The sequence below is a fragment of the Convolutriloba macropyga genome, unplaced genomic scaffold (genome assembly GCF_964194025.1).
Source record: "Convolutriloba macropyga unplaced genomic scaffold, txConMacr16.3 SCAFFOLD_1925, whole genome shotgun sequence".
In the NCBI taxonomy this organism is placed as follows: domain Eukaryota; kingdom Metazoa; phylum Xenacoelomorpha; order Acoela; family Convolutidae; genus Convolutriloba; species Convolutriloba macropyga.
In genome coordinates, this window is record NW_027449289.1 from 2,396 (window position 1) to 9,512 (window position 7,117).

Below are 7,117 nucleotides of genomic sequence, written 5' to 3' on the forward strand. Positions count from 1 at the left end.
TTCTATGGTAAGCTAAAAGAATTAGCTGAAAATTGCGACTTTGAGAAAAAAGAGGAAACGCTAATACGTGATGTATTATCACCAGTTTAATCGACCCTGAGATTCAAAAACAACTTCTCAAACAAACAGTAGATCCACGTCAAGCATAAGACTTGACCATTAACACGGAACTCATCATGCCGTAGGCAAAACCAGCATCAAATTCAACAGAACAGAAAAACTCTTATTCCGGCCAGTGTGAATGCAATTCAATTTGCTAATAACACACGATCATCAAATTGGTCGTTCTCGAACAATTTCCAGAAGCCGAACAATCGAACTCTACTATATTGCTCAAATTGTGGTGCGAACTGGCTACCAAATGATCGCGACAAATGCATTGCGAAGGTCAAAACTTGTAATAACTGCGGGATAGTTAACCATTTCGCTATGGTCTGCCGAAAACAAAAGAACGTGAAACTTCAACACACCGAGAAAAGAACCGTGAAAAAAGTGGATGTAGAACCGAATCCGGAAGATTAAGTGAAATTTTTTGGTCGGCCAAACTCTACGCATCTGACTACAGCAGCGGGGAGGATAATACGGTTGCACTTATTGAGAGTGACATAGCAAAGATAGAAGCCCTCAATATGCCCATCAAAATTGATAAAATTTCAACGACACTTTGTGTGGTCTCCGGGAGCGCGTGCAGTATTCGAAATTGCAAACTTGCGTCGCAAATTGTGAAAAGCAGTCCACAGGCTTTCTGGATTCACGAGAAGGTCAGTCCGCAACTCAGAACATTCGCAAACGAACCAATTCACATTAAAGGAAAATTACAGACCCCAATTACAAGCAACGGCTGGACCTAAAACTCTGCAATTTTCACCATTTGGCGGACGGTCTAAAATCTCTAGTCAGTGGAGTTCTGTTTGACCATCTGTGGCAAGCTCTAACACAATCTGCTTGATCTCAAGATAATCACGTCAACAAAATTTCTTCATCGTCAGAATCCAAAGAACATATTGCAAAAAACTTTCCTTATCTGATCTCGCGTTTGGAAGATCAAAAAAACTTGTGGCTAAATCTAGCTTCCACCAAGATTACGCATACCTATTAACCTTCAAGATAAGGTCAAAATGAGCTCAAAAAATTATTCGACGAAAAACACATAATAAAACGTTCTAGCTGCCCTGACAAGTTTTTTATATCTACCATTGTAGTCACCGTAAAAAAAGATGAAACAATTGAACTTGCAATGGATTCCAAGGGTCTAAATAAAGACCATCCATAAAAACAAATATCAAATGCCTAATATTGATACACTTATTGAATCTATTTCTTAACAAATTAGTGCTCCTACATTGCAGAACACAACATATTTCTCCACATTGGAATTGAAGTACGCGTATAGTCAATTAAATCTAGATTCTAAGACAGCAAATCTTTGTAACTTTAATAAAATAAGCGGCGACATGACAGGCACGTCATATTTCATACTCGATTTTATGGCTTAACTGATATGCCGGCAGAATTTCAGAAAGCTATGGATTACACTCTCATTGGTTTGAAGAATACTTATTGTTTTCTCGACGGCATTTTGATTGTAAGTAAAAGATCGGAGGAAGAACGGGAAGAACATAAACAGTACGTTTTGAATTGTCTCAAACGACTAGATGTCGAAAATTTTAGGATCAACCTCCCAAAATGTCATTTATCTAAATTAGAAATTGATTGGCTCGGGTCCCACATTTCACAATTGTGTATTTCACCTATCGAGAGCAAGATCTCTGTTATTTTAGCTCGTGAGGCCTAAAAACTTTAAAGAAACTGCGTTCTTTCATGGGTTCAGTGCACTACATCAGTAAATTTTTTCCAAATCTAGCTCAAATTAGTCAACCACTCCGGCTTTTGTTAAAAAAGTAATCAAAATTTACCCGGACTGATGTCCATGGAAATTCTTTCATTGAAATAAGGAACCGCCTGAAGAATGCTACAGAAAAAGGCCACTACAACCCGCAACTTGAGACGCGTAAAATGTGACGCCTCCCGTTCGAGTCTCGGGGCAGCGCTTGAACAATTAACAATTGATGAGTGGACAACAATTGCGTTTACATCCCGATTCTTAAACTCATGTAATAAACGCTTTGGCGCCAATGAACTCGAACTTCTCGGGGTAGTTTGGTCTATCGAATATTTTAAGAATTATCTTTATGGAAAACATTTTAAAGTAATTACAGATCACAGAGCTCTTCTTTCTATATTGAAAGAAAATCGATCGAATAAATCATACAGCAGCCACTTAACTTGCGGGATTGATAAGCTACTCCCATTTCAATTTGATACTGAACATTTGCCAGGGGCGAAAATGGAAATAATGGATTTCATTTCCCGGCACCCAAGTCGAAAAGTTAAAAAGTTTCTGCCTATGATGAGGAATTCATTGTGGCAAAATAAAAACTTATCTCTGCATCAGTTAATTCACTCAAATTAAAATCTACTTAACCTGCAAACCAATTAAACAAATTATTACAAGTGCATGATTCCGCACAACAAATCTTACCTTAAATTGAGGCTACACTTAATGCGATAAATTAAATTAGCACGCACGCTACCCGCGTACCTAATCATGATTGATTTTATCTATACCCGCGCCGCAAAATAAAGTTACAAATACTAGTTGTACTCTCAACAATTTAAAATTTGCATATCCCGCGTCGCCAATACCAATTAACACTTCACTCGCTAAACAAAATATACATCAAAGTAAACAATCTTGCCAAAATCGGAACGAAAAGTATCTCGCCAAGCGCGAAACTCAATTCACCAAGTCTAATTTCCCGCCAATTAGGAGACGCTCCACAAATAATTCTAAAAATCACCACCCAGAAATAGCATCAGTGCTTTTTTCCTCTAATCACTCTGAAAATCAGCTGCATACTTCTCCTTCAAATAATTCTTCTCAATCTAAACGCAACTTAGATATTAATTATATCAACAAAAAAAACAGTATGGCTTATAAAAAGTGCATCACTAGAGTTCGCTTCACTGACTCCTCACACACAATGCGAAACTACCCTCTACGTCTCTAACCAAATCTGGCGCCGCAAATCAACCGCCAACTTCCCCAAGTGATACTCGCGCCGCAAATTCTACCCGAATCACAACTCCAACATCTCCGGCCCTGTCATCTAATGTCAGTATTCTAATGATTGTATCCTCATCAATAGGGAAAGCCGACTAAAAGCCTTAACCCGTGCATTCACTCTTATTGGAGGGACCGTCACTTTCGATCCGGCTGCGTGTTTATCGATGAAAAAGTTGCAATCCCAAACGTCCTTCGTAAAGCTCTGATTAACGATATACACGCGATTCACCCAGGTATTTGGGGAATGATCTGTTTGGCCACGCATTGCTGGTGGCCCTATGTGAATCGAGAACTCATCGTCAAAGCGATAGTGTGCAAACCTTGCACTACAATTGGTAAGAATCTAAAAAGTGTAATTCCTGCTAAGTAATTTCGACCTCATATACCATATGTTGAACCGAATCAAGAAACGCAAATTGATTTTGGAGGACCTTATTTTGACGGAAAAGGCAATGAAGTTTATTTCTTAAATGCTGTAGACTATTTCACTAAATATCCTACGGCATGTATATATGAAAAAGCTAATGAACCGAATATTTTAAAATTTTTAAAAATGTACATCGAAATTCGTGGAATTCCTCGCTCTATTCGACTCGACCAAGCAAAATTTTCAGATGGAAATCAATTAAAGATCTTTTGTACTAGAAATAACATTCAAAACTTTGAAGTTCGGGTTAATGATTGTTGTGCTATTGGTATAGTAGAGAATAAGACGGTTAAAAATGATAAAAGAATAGACTGGCATGTATCAAAGATGAGAAACCGATAGATAACGCATTTCATGTCAAGCCTGCATTAAAGATTGTCATTCATCGATTGCGAATCTGCAAACAGGAAACAACAAAGATCTCGCCATTCGAGGAGCAGTTTGGCCGTAAACCTAATACCCCTGTTGAGCATAATCTCCACTAAACCTAAACTGTCTAATCTCTCATATGACAATATTGAAAAATCACTATTTAGATGAAGACACAGTCACACCTGAGGCCATTCCCCACAGACGATAAATGACTACATGGATATTGCAGCGATATCGAAAGTCAACTCGGAATGACTCGGGCAACGAGGTAGGCCAATGAACGAGAACAAGCGAGCACGGATGGCGAATCACGCTTTTTTCGTTCGGGCGCTTGCCGGCCAGTCTTGATTACGGAGAGAGCAGTGAAACTCAACTGGCCTGCAAAATACACGGAAAACGTACATCTGAGAAGAATCTGGTGGGATTGTATGAGGTTTTGGCTCCCGGTTCAAAAACCTTGAAGGTCAGCTCAAAAACTTCCACTATAAAAGAGCCCAGGAAACCTATAGTAACGGTACGCAATAGCGATATCGCCAAATTTGGAACAATTCAGGATCGACAAACCCCTTGAAGAGTCTATGCTGATCGACAGGGGCGAAGATGATGCGAAAAAAATGTGGAAGAACAGATTCAAAGCCACATAAAGCAATTAATCAGAAAATTTAAAGGTGATAACAAAATGAAGCATCGCAAGCGAGAGCCTGGCAGTGGGGTTTCGTCTTCTCGCTCAAATAATTTTTGAGCAATGCGAGGGCGCATCCCTAAAAGTCCTGATTTTCTCGCCATCCGATACTAAAATACTGAAATTTAGACCGATTTGGCACACGAGTTGTCTTTACTCATGCAATCGACATTGCAGGGTAGCAGAGGTACTTCGGACAGAAACCGCCGTAGCCCATCATACTACGGTTTTGACAACTCGTCTTCAGAATCGACCATTGCAGTTTCATCCAAACGTTCACGCGAGCGGGGGACGTAGAGAAGATCCAGCCCCCACCTGCATCGGTTGTCGAAAGAGTACAGATAATTGCCGTTCAACAGCCTGAAGAAATCAACATTTCTCCGATTATCGGACAAGTTTCGCCACCTGCTCCGCGAGTGCAACCAGTTATTGATCATGACATCCCGACAATGGTGAGATCGATGACAGTTCTTGAAGCTGAAAATCAAGAGATGTCTGAATTGTTAATTTCGCAACCAAAACTGCGTAAACTTATAAATTAATATTATTCTATTATTCATTTTGTTATTAACTATTTAACCGGGGACCAAGCATAGCTTTTTAAATATTGTTACAATTACTATCAACTAGAAAAAATTGCTAATTTCCCAATTCTTTTTTTTGTCGCAACAAGGGGTACGCGATACTCGTGGATATTTTGCATTTCATTTATTTTTTTGGTGCAGTAAATTTTCGTATGATGTCTTTATTTCGCTCAATTTATTTACCCTTCATTATCCTTTCACGTTTTTTCTTTGTTTGTCTCGAGTTGTTCAATTGCATCCTTTCTTGGTTTCCCGCTTCGTGATCAGACATGTCTGGTCACACAGTTCTTAGATGCCTACAAGCACTTGAGTTTATAGATTCATTTTCTTAATTCAATTTCAGTTGTATCTCTCTCCCTCTTGGTAAACTCGCTCCGCAAGTAATTATGCTTGGATTTCAATTCGCGAATCATAAATTCTGAAATTGTAAGTGAACTCGCTCTGCAAGTGATCACCGAATTTCAATAGTGTACGACAAATATGCGGAGATAAGCACATGGAAGATGTGCAATAGTGAAGTAGATTTGCTGACATTTCTCAATCTGGGAGCCGAGGGTTGGAGAATTGTTTGTTCTCAAGATATGATGTACGAGATGAAAACAAAGGAGCTTTGAACCATTCTCGACACTTTTTTGACACAAAAAGACTTCAAAGAAAGACCATTTAAAGAATTAAAATATCGAGAATTGTCTCTTAATTGTGACGTAGGAAGATTTCATTAGCCGCGATATTTTTTGGCTGGCATATTTGATAGGGAGCTTCGATGCGAACTTCTAGAAAACTATTGAAACAAAGCGGGCTCTTGAAATAGCAAAAATGACACTGGAATACGAAACGCACTGCTGTTATCGGGAACATCACGATATTCATCGACAAATTGACTAAAGTAGAATAGAAAAAAACAGCGCATTCGAAAGGTTACCTCTTTCCCAAATTTCATCATAATAGAGTTCACAAGAAACAAAGACCATTGTTCTAATTGTGGTAGCAACCGTCACTAACATAAATGTCTAGCATATGGTACATATAACACTGCAAAATGAGAAAAGGCAACCAAAAAAAGGGAAGAAGTTAACTAAAAGTTAACCAAGATGATTCGAATCAATAATGATTCAGATTGCGAGGATAAAGAGTATATTTGTGTCGCTCTATTTTCAGAAAACTCAACTGAAATCGAGATGCGTAGAACCTCTTAATCTGTGCATTCGCAATGGCGTTGTAGGCACAAAATTATAAGTAGATTGGCAGAGCGTTTGCATACTCATCAACGAAAGTCTTGCTAATGTCATTATGAAAGCAGATGAGCAACATGCACAATCCTGATTGTAATATAACTTTCTGAGAATCAACTTAACTTAGACTTTATTTCAACCATGAGTTCTCCAACCAAGCATTTTGTCAAAATCATGTTTTACTTCTGCTATTTGAACTGACCATTTAATGTTTGGAAGATTTTTTTTAAATCTCATCTGTAAGTTGGTTGTCAGTAAATACAGTTGTTACTCAGTTTTACTGTGTTTTTGTCCTACAACCAAGTGCCTTTTCCATTTTTTGCGAAGTGGTCAATTTCATTAACCCGAGATCACTTCATTGACCAAATGAGCTGTTAACAGAAAAAGGCTGCCCTGGAATAACCACATTTATGTAACAAACCAAATGTGTAGAAATCACATCGTCTATAACAAGGAGAGGTTTTGTTGCCGGCTCACATAAGCTTTCGCAATTTATCTGCCAAACAAGAAAAGTAAAATAATAGGGGAATGGCTGGGAAGCTACATCATAGTGAAATGAAAACCAGTTTTCTTTTAAAAAAATTATGGGATGAAGCAGCATAGCAGGACGCAGTAATTACAAAAGAGTTAAAGTTCGTAGTTTTGCTGATGGTCTATATATGTTTGATTTTCACTTGTCCTTAAGGACACAAT